Here is a 12,517-nt window from a genome sequence, read left to right as displayed (position 1 = left end):
TCCACTAACAAGCATGTGCACAGGCATGCAACCTCACAGACACATAGAAACCCAGTAGTTAGTTCCTGCGTCATTACAGTAGCCATCTGTCGGTATGCAGGCACAAGTACACCGACTTGGCTGTGTGTATGCATCAACTACATAAACACACACACATTGCATATCCACCAGCACACACATTCACCAAGGACATATTTCATCCCGGTGACCCTCTCTGCCCTGCACACCCTGCTGGTAGCCTGGTGCATTTTACATGAAGCATTAGATTCACATGGATCAGTCTAAGAGGTGAAAGGTTTCCTCTCTTTATTGCTCTCATTTCTTCTACTCTTTTTCTCCTATTTCGCTTCACCCCTACCCACATGAATCTGTCTGTTTTTGTGCTGCATCTGCCAAAGACTGATGTCATTGTCCATCAGTGTGCATCAAGTGTGTGAGATGAAATGATGAATGTTGAGGTATAATCCCATGGTTTAATCCCGACCACTCCCAATCCGCTGCCTGCCAGCCGGAGGAACTCTTCTGACAGACACACAGACAGACAGTTTTGTTGAACCACACACATTTGGGCCTCCAGCAGCCTTTAATAATGATCTTACATTATTCAAATATGCCCACCTGCTAGGCACAGAGAGAGACATAGAGAGAGAGAGGGAGAGAGAAAGAGAGAGAGACAGAGAGAGACAGAGAGAGACATAGAGAGAGAAAGAGAGAGAGACAGACAGACAGAAAGAGAGAGAGACAGCAGGAGAGAGAGAGTGTGTGTGTGTGTGTGAGAGAGAGAGAGAGAGAGCAGGAGAGAGAGATTGTGTGAGTGAGTGTGAGAGAGAGAGAGAGAGAGAGAGAGAGAGAGAGAGGTGGAGGGAGGGAGGGAGAGAGATGGAGGGAGGGAGGGAGGGAGGGAGGGAGAGAGAGAGAGAGATGAAAGATTATGTATTTCTCATGGGTGGGACACAGTGAGTGAGTGAGTGGGAGGGAGGGCGGCAGTCAGTCAGAAACAAGCAAACTAATTCTCACCGAAGAACAGACAGTCGTGCCAGAGCAGGAGCTGCGGTTAAATCCCCTCTCTGACACTCTTTGCACATAAACAAAGGATCGTTATAGGTGTCCGTTGCTTCTCCTTCTTCGAGTCCAGGTATAGGCTACCAAGTGGGACCGGAGTTTCCATTTTGGATAGGGGGCTGCAAATACACGCACCCACACTTCTCCAAGCCGCGACAACTCAAGGTAAGGCACGTTGTATAAACTCAAAGCGTGGTGCATTAATTTCGCCTCACAACTGGATTTAATCCCCGCTGGCGGTAGACAGCAGTCGACAAAAAAGAGATATAAGAGATGTTTTGAGCCGTGATGCTCCTGCTGCTGCTGCTGATGCGCGCGGTGCGACCAACGCGCGTAAAACAGCTGCAGTGAAAATATCATAACTGGCACAGAGAAAGCTAAAAAAGTGTCTATGTGATCATCGTGCCAACACAAAGTTCCATGCGATACAGTCTGTAATAAGCCATGTATAAAACTGACTTGTTGAATTTTTGAGTGCTTGAGTGTTTGCCTGGTAAAAACAGCCCGTAGTCTTCAATGGAGCGAGTTACTGTAGACTTTGTTGTTTTTATTTTAATTGCAGCCGAAACGGTAATTTTCTAATATCCCTTAAATATCCAGGCTTTCTGTGTAGCATTACAGCAAGAAGCAAATAAGGTGAAGATAGCCTCTCACTCAAGTGGCAATTTTTTTTTAATTTGGAACCTCACTACAGTTCCTCATCAAATAGTCATTTTAAAATTACACGTAGTGCAGTGTTTTTGTCCCATTGAGAAGTTTTCCCAACAGAGTTACTGTCTGTAATAGTTTTGAAGAAAAATGAGTCCTCTCTGAAGCAAAAGCAAAGACAGGCTTTCACAGGTTCTTCCTCACACCTTCTCCTTATGCTTCCTGATTCCGTGAAGCTGCATTTAGCATCAGCTTTTCCAGTTATTCACTTGTTAATTATGCATCAAACAGTCAAGAAGCACCAGCCACGTTACTTTCTCCATACTAGGTCAGAATATTGACTGCAGCCTTATGTTGAAGGCTTTTAGGTTTAAAGTGGACATTTGAAACAACTGACAGCACAGTGAGCCCAAGTGTTGAAAGAGAGGCTGTTGTTCATGTATCTTTAATGGTAGAGTGGCAGCAGCTGTAAATCTACAGTTTGAATAATTTTATATGAACGCATCAAAAGTGATTAAGTGTTTATCAAAGCCACAACAGAGAGTATCATATTGATTTTTCTTTTTTTGCAGAGTCCACCCCCTACTGGCCTCATTAACTTGCTTTATATGATCGTGCGCAATTTGATAAACGAGGAGAGCAGCAGAGAGAAAAGAAAACATCACAGAAAGTCTAGTGTAGGCTACCACTGCACCCCGGAGAGAGACTAAAGGAGGTTGCTGAACTAAGAAAGCGAACAAAGTGTCTGAGGAAAAGAGGCTAGGGATGACAAAAAGGGGGACAGGCGAGGAAAAAGCAGAGTGAAGAAAATACACTTTAGATGGGGAAGAAGAGCTCGCTCCGATTTCCCGTCAGACACAACAGGATGCGAAAGAACCTTCTATCAGATCACATTTCTCTCATAGTTCACACCTGTCTGCTGAGCTGTCAGTCTCGCAATATACACTGTCACATAGTGGTTTCACCCGGATTAGTCCATTGTGTGTTACCTGTTCAGTAATCTGCCTCCCAATTCTCCATTCTACCACTCATTAACCTCCATGTCTGTCTATCTATCTATCTATCTATCTACCTATCTATCTATCCATCCATCCATCCACCTCCCCACCTACCTGCCTGTCTGTCTGTCTGGCTGTCTATCTATTTTATAAGTCTCTCTCCCCGTCTTCTTCGTATAGCCACTGTCCTTCAAGCCAACCTGTAAGCTGCAGTATTTTATGTTTGAACTCGTCTCTCGAGACCTCATTTAGAGAGCTTGTGAAAAGGCTGCAGCCTAAAGGACAAAAGGCTTTCAAATTATTTGTATGCTTTTTCATTGCGTACCGTTCATGGCGAACAAAAAAGATACAAAAACTCAACTATACTTGGATTTCTCTGAACAAGCCAGAAAACCACAAGCCAACACAACATGCATAATTAAACACAGTTGGTTTCGGGGATATAATGTGTGTTCAGGTGTGTGTGATGCACATTGTTTTGTAGTCACCAATGTGCTCTATTTGTGCGAATCGAAGATGCAACTCAGGTTATACAGTAACTTTCATAGCCACAGTTAAGCCTGCTCTCTTTTAAAAGTCTGGGAATTATGTTTGGAGATTTCCAGCTGACTGACTGATGTGCAATCAGTCAGAAACATTTGGAGGATGAAGTACAACAGCAGGATATTAAATGGAGTCGTAAATCATCTTGCAGTAGAATAATAACCTAGATATAATAATGTAGTAAATTGTACGCAACATATTTATTGTTGTTGAGCAAACATTTAAGCCACAAGTGAAATCTGCTTGTCCTTGATTTTCTTCTATGATTTGGTCACTTGTGCTTGTTTCATTTTTAGATATCTAAAAAAAACATCACAGATTTCAATTACATTTGGGGGGCAAGTCACTGTACGCCATGGGCCAAGGATTTATTTTTTTGGTCCTCTCCGGGTGTGAAACAACAATGAATTATTATTTCCTTTCATTTTAGGCACTTTATGTTTTTGCATTTTTGCTATTTTGAACTGCTGCACTTTCCTGAATTAGAAAAATGTATCACGAATGGTTATACTGCTGTTGGAATAACATATTTCGAGGAGATGCAGCTTTGGTGAAGGTATACTGATCGGTTATGCTGTTAAACAAGTTGAACATCAATGGCAGAAAAACGCTGACAAGGTCAGTCAAGATCTTAGGGCTCCTTTTCACATTTCACATTTCCAGTTTGAATGGAGGTTTAAATAGAGGAGTTAGTTTTGACTGCTTACTCCAGCCTCTCAACATCACTTCTATTGATTACCAAACCATCAAGGGTGGAGTATGGTTATTACAACACATATCTAATGCAAGTAGGTTTCAAATAATGACTTTATGATGGAAAAGCAGAAGAAGGAATGAGGATGGAGGAGACGAGTGATGCTGATGTTTACAGTAAGATATCGATCAGCCCACATATTTCTCTGAGTTGACTCACTGCAGTCTGAACAGAGAGGTTGAAGGAAATGTACTATTTAGAACACCAACAAAAAAAACAAAGGAGCATGGACTGGAATAACTTGAATATTGCTGATTGATAAGATTGTTTTATGTCAGAGAGAAAGAGGTCAGCATATACGGCCCGGGCCCAGAGGAAGGGCCACTTTCACAGATTTATAATTTCATCAATAGGAAGCCTAATACCAGGTCTCTGTAGATGCTGGTGCAATGCGGGCATCGATATCCCATTATAATGTAATGCAACGCCATAATAGCTGTTAACAGTGGATGCAGTCAACGCCCTCTGATTCTTCTGTGGTTGAATGTGACTGTTTCCCACTGAGATTCTGCTGCTGAGGCACGGGGAACGGGGTCCCGGGCTTTGCTGCAGTCTGCAATCACCATGTCCACCACCACAGAGCTTTTGCATCACAGCAGCCCAGGATAGGTTACAGATGGTGGCTGTAGGAGATTAAGATGTGCATTGATCCATCAACAGGACTTTTCAACCCTCTGTGCAATGTGACACAGTGTTCCCTCCCTGTCGCCATATTTGGTGGCAAGTAATGATCCTTATGTGCCCCAGGGGCTCGGAGGTAATGCTGTTATTGACAAGGACTCGGCAAATATGGCCCAAGCTGAAACAATTAAGGTGGAGAGGATGAAGATTCACACAAAAGTAGTAGTTGGGCCAGTGGAGCCAGCAGGGCCACGAGTAAAAAAAAAAAAAAAAAATCCAATCAACACCACTCCTTGCTTAGTTTCACACATTTTCACCTATGTTACATAAACATGAGCTTCAGTACACTCTGCACACACAGCATATGTTTGTTTTTTTTCCCTTAAATGAGTTTGGTGCCGGAGGTATCTCATGTGCTGTCCTCCTTGCTCATCTTCTGCCTTCCTGCTCTCACACACTACACATCTCATCTGCTCCGTCTGTGCCAGCTGAGCCCTCAGTTCCCTGGTGAACCCCCGACATGCTTTCTGTCTGTTTGTCTATCTATCTATCTATCTATCTATCTATCTATCTATCTATCTATCTATCTATCTATCTATCTATCTATCTATCTATCTATCTATCTTCAGTAGAGGTTTACAGTAGAGGTTTATGAGCATAATGCAAAAACATTATTATATTTTCATCAAAAAGCTGCTCTCAGGGAAATATTACTCTTTAATCTAGTGGTCTAATAATCTAGTGGCGGCTTTACAACAGCAACATTGACAAACTTGTTTCCTAGCATAATGTACATTACATGTAAGTATGTAGTTTGGAGGTAAGACCTGCTTATGGAGGCATGGTAGGCCCTACAACTGACTCAGTTGAGGTGTGAGGAAAAAGCTTAAGTTAGCATGTCACAGAGCACAAAAGGGGGTCTGCACACTGTTAAGCTTCAAATAAATAGTTTATTTCTCTTTTTCTCTTTTCAAGGCAACATTTTGATCTGTAAGATCTTCCTCAGGCAAGTTTGAAATAGATCGACTCTAATCAATAAGCAAACAGCAGGGAAAAACAAAACACCACAAGTACTCCAGAAAATAGAAACATGTGGAATACCAGGAAAAAAGTATAAGCTATATGGAATACAAGGTTAATATAATTGAACCTGAAAAATGCTTGATGGCAGTAAAAAGAAGGTAGTAAAAAAATGACAATTGTCTAGTTATCAATAGATTTACAGACAGATGCCACAAAGGCTTCTATACAAATGTTTATTTCCCCCACTGATTTAGGCTATCATTGTAGTGCATTATGTAAAAAGCCAAAAAACATTACTTTTTCATACTTTGCATGAAACATGTTCATGGCATAATTTACCAGATTATTATTTCAGAATAATGTGCTGAATGACTTGCATAATCATAATGAATGTGACAGGCTCTAGAATTGTTAAATAGTAGAATCATTCTCTAGTAATAGAGACCAGAAATTCCACTACAGTTGTGTGGAAGTGTGATTTATAAAAATGGTATCCAAACCAATAAGCAACTGAAAACACTATAGGTAGCTGTAGTTAGACTATAGAAGGTATACAGTGCACACATGGAGACATTTCTGGAAGATACCAAGTTGTAAAAGAAATACTAGCTATCATTGCTAGCTTCATCAGTCAGTCAGACTCACTCATCTGTTTATCTCTGATGCAGCACCACTGCTTGCCTGACCTTGAGTTCACCAACACCAATAGCAAGGAGATGTTGGGGCTATACCAGGGGCTGCCAGGGGCTTATACCAGATCAAGTTCAGAAAGGAGACACCCCACTGAGAGTTGATTTCCTGAATCTGTGTCACGTGGGTTTCACCACTGCCCCGCCTCTTTAGGAGACTAGCGGCAGGGAACCTGAACACAGATTATGACCATTCTTTTGATGTATAGTCACCAAAGTAAATATTGGACCCATTTTCAAGAGTCACTCATAAGAAAATGTACTTTGTTCGAGACCTTTAGCTGTCTCAGTAACACACTCTCTGGCCAGATCTGGCAAGTGATGTTTGCAAACGCCCCAGCGTTCCCAGGGTACAGTAAGTGTATCCCATTTCAATCATTGGTGGTGCTTGTAATGCGGTATCTTTGCTATAGATCATCTTTGCTTACACCCACTATTTAGCCAAGCAGAAGCGAGCTAGTAGCGGTTAGTATTGTAACTCTTTCTTTTAAACAGTTTAACAGTTAGTTGATTGTAAGTCTAAGTGGGAAGCTGCTAACCGGCTAACAGTAGCTTATACGTCCAATGTTTTGCTTGACCTACCCCAGCTGCTCAAAAAAGCAGCCATTGTATAGCTGTAATGCAATTGGAGACTGCAATATTTTGTTCTACATTTGTAAGCCAAACTCTTTCCAGTTGTTGCACTTTCCCATTATTACATAAAACAATATCACAGTTAAAGCTACAACACATTTACAATGGCAGGAATCCCAGATCCAGGTCACCGCCAAAATGTATCAACTGTTCCTTGGGCCAGGGATCTGTTCACCAAATTACAGCCAAATTCATTTGTAACTTTTTGAAATATTTTGCAGACAGAGACGGGAGAACACATGCACCAACCAACTTCATTGGCAGAGGCAATGAAAGAACTTCAGCATGTGTTACTACACTAACACAGGGACATCAGCGGCTCTCTTTCACAAACACACGCACACACACACTAAAAGACACGGTAAATGTGTTTTTTTAACTTGTATTGGGACGATAAAAACCAGAGCCAAACTGTAGAGGAACCGCAAAACTGCAAACTCTGATTAAAGCAATTAATTAAATAGAATCTGGTACCTCCAGCAACGTGTACCAACACAACACGGCAAGGGAGGAATGAAACCCGGGAAATCTTCATCTTCTCAGCTGAGGCAGGTTTAAGATGTTTCTTCACAAAGCATTGCATACACACGGGTATGCACTCACATAAACGCAACCACAATTTACTGTAATGTAAGTGCGCTGTGTTGTGGTAGAGACTCCCAGCTCTATGTTCAATAAAAAATATGTTTCCAATCATTTTTGTGCAAACTAATGGAGAGGGTGAATGGAGAAAGCAAATGTCAATGACATCCCCACAATATTGCTTTCTGTCCACTTGAAAGGTTGTAGCACATGAAATAAATAACACAAAGTAAAGACTGAATGTGTAGCTTTATTTGACATTCATGGTATCTATTTATTTCCCCCTGCATGTCATTTGCATTTGGAGCTTTTTAAAAGTTTGCCTCGAATTTCGGATAGGAAATATAGCTATTGATTGCTGACCTTTGCTCAATGTTGGCAGACTTTTAAAACCTACCGAGTACAATAGTAGGATACGAAAGGCAGACGAGAGACTCTTCCATAGCTTGGAGTTTGGAGGCAGCTTAATCACACAGATAAAAAAGATGAGCAGTTTTTTACTACACTTTGTTGTAGGATACTGAATCAACCAGTATTCAAGGCCTTGCAAATACATGTGGGGAGAAACAATGAATTAATAATGAGTTATCCTATCCCCACGGTTCTCTAGTGTTAGAGGAAAGAGAGAGAGAGACTGGAAGTGACAGAGAAACAGAGAGGGAATAGAAATACAAGATAGATTAGAGACAAAAAAGACCAATGGAGATCGAGAGTATACTTCATTAAAGTGGCATTTACTACCAGAGCCTGTATGTACTGTCCTCTCTGTCTCTACCTCCTCATCTGTCATTTCTCCATGTTCCCATCCCATTTTCCAATTTCCACTTTCTTAATGCTTTATTGCTTAGCATCTGTCACCGTTTTCCTTCCTCTCAGGCCATCTCTTGCTTTCTTGTGCTTCTGTTTTGACATCTTTTTTCCACCTCTCCTTATTTATCTCTGGCATTAGTCTGTTCTGCGAGTGACTGCAGTTGCCTTTTGTAGGGGAGGAATTGTGAACAGAAAGAGGAGACAGTGAAACTGTCCTGGCATAGTTTTCCTTTCCGCAAATAGACCTCTGGAGCCGAAGCTCCTCTAACATACTCCACATGGCCCAATTCCCCGTTATCTGAGTCCACTCACCTGTTAATTGGGGTTTTTCGTCATGCTGGTCCAGACTGAACAGAGCTAAATTTGGAGCTCTTGGCTGTCCTGGCTCACTGTTTCTTTGAGTTCAGCTAAAAAGTGTGGCTAAAACTGGGCTAGATTCTGGGCCAGCAAACAGTAGCTAGGACACAGATCAGACAAAATGACATAAGAGTTAGAAATGAAACCCATAAATACTATACACATAAATGGGTGAAGTCAGAATGATGAAGTAAAAAAATAAATAGAAGGGCAGAAGTAATTATAACTTAAGCATCAACGCTATCTTTATTAGTAATAATAATACAAGTCATAATAATAATACATTGATTTTGTATAGCGCTTTAAAGGGTACTCAAAGGCATTTTACATGATGAAGACAGCAAATAGATGACATTATAACAGTATGAAACAAAACAAAAACATACATAACTAGCATCGCAGTTTAAAAGCTGATTTAAATTGATGAGTTTTAAGTGCAGAACAGAGTATAGCAGCCACTTATTGCTTGCCCGTTATATTCGTCATCGGGATTTATCATTTGCTCTTCCTCCACCAGCCCCGGCTACATCACCCCTTACGTAACACCCCAAGCTGTTGTAAAGATGGATCCAACAAGCCACTGCTTTATCAGGCCTTCAACTGTGGCTCCCCATCGCATCATAACGATGGCTGCCAAAACTACAACCCCTCAACTTCTGGAAGCCGTTCCCCTGAACAGCAATATAATGTAGCTAAGGCAAGCTAAGGACATCTGTGGCACAGCATTTTTTTTAATTGAAAACAATTATGGTTGGGACTTTGCACAAGAGGGAATTGATAGTGTTGAAAGAGACACAGGCAAAGAAACATACTGGGATAATAAGGTACATTTGAAATACCTTTTTTTCCATTGGACCAGCGGGGAAGCGCTAAGTGTCAAGGTTCTTCACTTTTTCCTCCCTGGTTGAATGCATGGATGGATTCAAGAGATGAATAAAGTCTTTACTGTTGCGATGTTGCTTCAAGAATCAAAGACAGAAATAGGAATCAGTAAGAGTTTCCGGGCTGTAGAGAGTTCAACAGCTGAAACTATCTGTCCGCTCTATTGCAAAGACAACCACAGGGAGGAGGAGATGAATGGGGGAAAGAAAAAGAGGTCAGAACTGAGCCGGATTTATTGGCTCAGCTGGTCATAAAGGAGGCTTTATCCTCACATTGCATTATGCAAGCCAAGATCTCTGCTAGCTACAGGTGAAGGATGACTGCTCTGCAGACACAAATTCTCTCAGTCTCTCTCTCATCTTCCTCCTGCCTTCCTCCTCTCTGTATATTTCTTTCTCTCTCAGGATGGATGAGTTTAATATTGAGGTGGTTAGAAACAAAGGCAAATTTCTTCACTGAAGTGCATTTTTTACTAGGTCTGACTCCTGGAATAAAAACCAGCCTCCCCTCCTTGTCCTCCTCCGATCCTGCCACACCTCCCCCAATTCCTTACCTTCTGGCCTTTGCCTTCTCTTTACTTCCCCTTTCTTCTCCCTGCTGTCTCTTTCTCTCTACCATTACAGGAGCATCCCCTTGATTGCTTCAATGGATCTAGCCATTTATAAGAGATACCTTTTTTAATGTATGGGCGCTAATAGATATGCTCAGTCTTAATGTCCTTCACTTATTCCTTAATTTATTATATCACTTTATACGAGATGCTCACAGCCCAGCCGAGGCACCGCAGGCAGGATCTAAAACGTGTCCAGTGCAGAAAACATGGTCTTATCTGAAAATCCTGTCTTTTAAGAAAAGCACCAGATTGTATTGTTGGTTTTACTCATTCATGAAGCACAAACTCGTAAGTTCACAGTTTTATTGCTGACAAATTGGCAACATCCAACTTACACATTTTTGTCATGGGCAGCAAACAAGTGTCGATGGGCGAGCAGGATTATGTGAGGTTGGAGGAGATAAACATTTCAGTCTACCTCATCAAAAAAGAGCTTGAAAAGCAATAGAAAGAAAAAAAAATAGAGAAAAAGCAGCTAAATAGAAAAAAGCTAGAGCATGCTCTGCCTTTGCTCTGACCTGGTTCCAGTTAATCCGCCTACTTTGCACGATGAACATTACCTCCACACTGTATTTATAGAGCCTTTTGCTGTGTGTTTTTGTGTGTAAGCTGATGTGTAGACCTATATGAATGTGACTGTTTTTAATGTGTGACCACAATTGTAGAGTAAATGCATTCGTCCATGTCATATAGGGACAGGGGGTCTGATAGCACCGTTTGAGGGGGAAAAAGACCCATCTTAAACCCCTTAATGCAACAAGCAGCAATCCTTAAGCCTGATTTTTGGAACCATTGTTGAAGCACCATGTGTTACAGTTCCTCTGACAGCCTGACATGCTTTTTCCAAGAAAGCTCCAAAAGGAAATTAATTATTATTCAAATCATTGAAACATATTCATCTTTAAAGAAAGGGAATGCTTTGGGACATGCTGGCTTGACTGACAGGTGCCTTAAGCCACAATCAGACCGACTTTGCCTTCTGCATGGAAAAACTCAACCGTCGCATTCGTTTAAATGAGGCCTGTCCGGCAATGTAGCGGGGGTGCCAGTGCAGAGGGCCAAACTTTTGCAGCAATGCAATGTGACATCATACAGAAAAGTGTTACACAGTCCAATCAAATAGTATTTCTACTGTTTGTTATCATAAACCGTTTTTTTTTCTCCACAATGTCCTTTCCACGTCAACTGAAGCATGACTGATGTGGTGCTTTGAGCTAGTGCTTATGTCAGCATGTTGACAGTTGCTAATTTGCAACACATACTTTAGTATTAGAAATAATTATTTTTAGAGGTATTTGGTCATAAACCAAAGTATAGCAGAAATAAAGAATCACAGAGAAAGTTGATACAGTTCATTGTGGGTCTGACATTATTGTGTGCGCCAAATTTTATGGCAATCCAATCGAGACATTTCACTCAAAACTGTCAACCTCATAATGATGTTAGAGGAAAAGTCAGGAGATCACCAAAATCAGTAGCAGGAGAACCATCAGTGTCTGTAATGTTGTGCCAATCTATTGAATAGTTGCTGAGATAGTTTCAGTCTGAAACAAAGTGGCTGACAGATCGACATTGTCATACAGACTAATGCCGCCAGCCAATACCTACTTGAATCACAAGACATGTTGACTGTTGTGAGAATTTTTCCCAAAAGCACATTTGTAACCTAACCTTAACTAAGTTTGCCTTGCATAAGCCTAAAAGGTCTTTCATGTCAAAGACCTGCGCTTCACTGTTAATTCCTCAGCCACCTTCCTCGGATTTCTGTGTAGTATAAAGACGACACTGTTAAAGTATTGCCAATAAATGATAATGCTAAAAAAGCTGTTACTTGTATTTAGCAAAGCAACTGAGTCGTATATAAACCCGGTTTCCCAGTTTCCAAATGTCCAAGTAAACTAAATCAAGGCTTTGAGGCAGTGAAGACAGCAGCTCCATGGATACTGAACTCTAGTTGCACATGCACCTTTGACTCGAATGGGGCATATTCCAGGGAATAGACGATCTCCATTTCAGGACCAAAAACCAGAGACTGGTGCTCTCCTACTAAAATAGTAACTCAGAAGATGATTCTACATAAGATCACCTTCAGCAAGCTTCACAGGTATGCTGGATGCTATAAGGTGTGAGCAGTATACCCACACACTGTTTAAAAATAGAGAAGGCCCTGACAGTCCTACACAAACCCTCCCAGCAGAGACCTCTCTGTTGAAATGGTCTCCAGCCTTATGACTCTTATCCAAAACTTCAATCACTGCTCCTTTCTCCTCCTCTTCTCTGTTCCTCCTCCCTCTTCTTCCTC

The sequence above is a fragment of the Pholis gunnellus genome, assembly GCF_910591455.1.
Source record: "Pholis gunnellus genome assembly, chromosome: 2".
Taxonomy (NCBI): domain Eukaryota; kingdom Metazoa; phylum Chordata; class Actinopteri; order Perciformes; family Pholidae; genus Pholis; species Pholis gunnellus.
The sequence above is the reverse complement of the archived record's forward strand: the minus strand, read 5'-3'. Positions refer to the sequence as shown.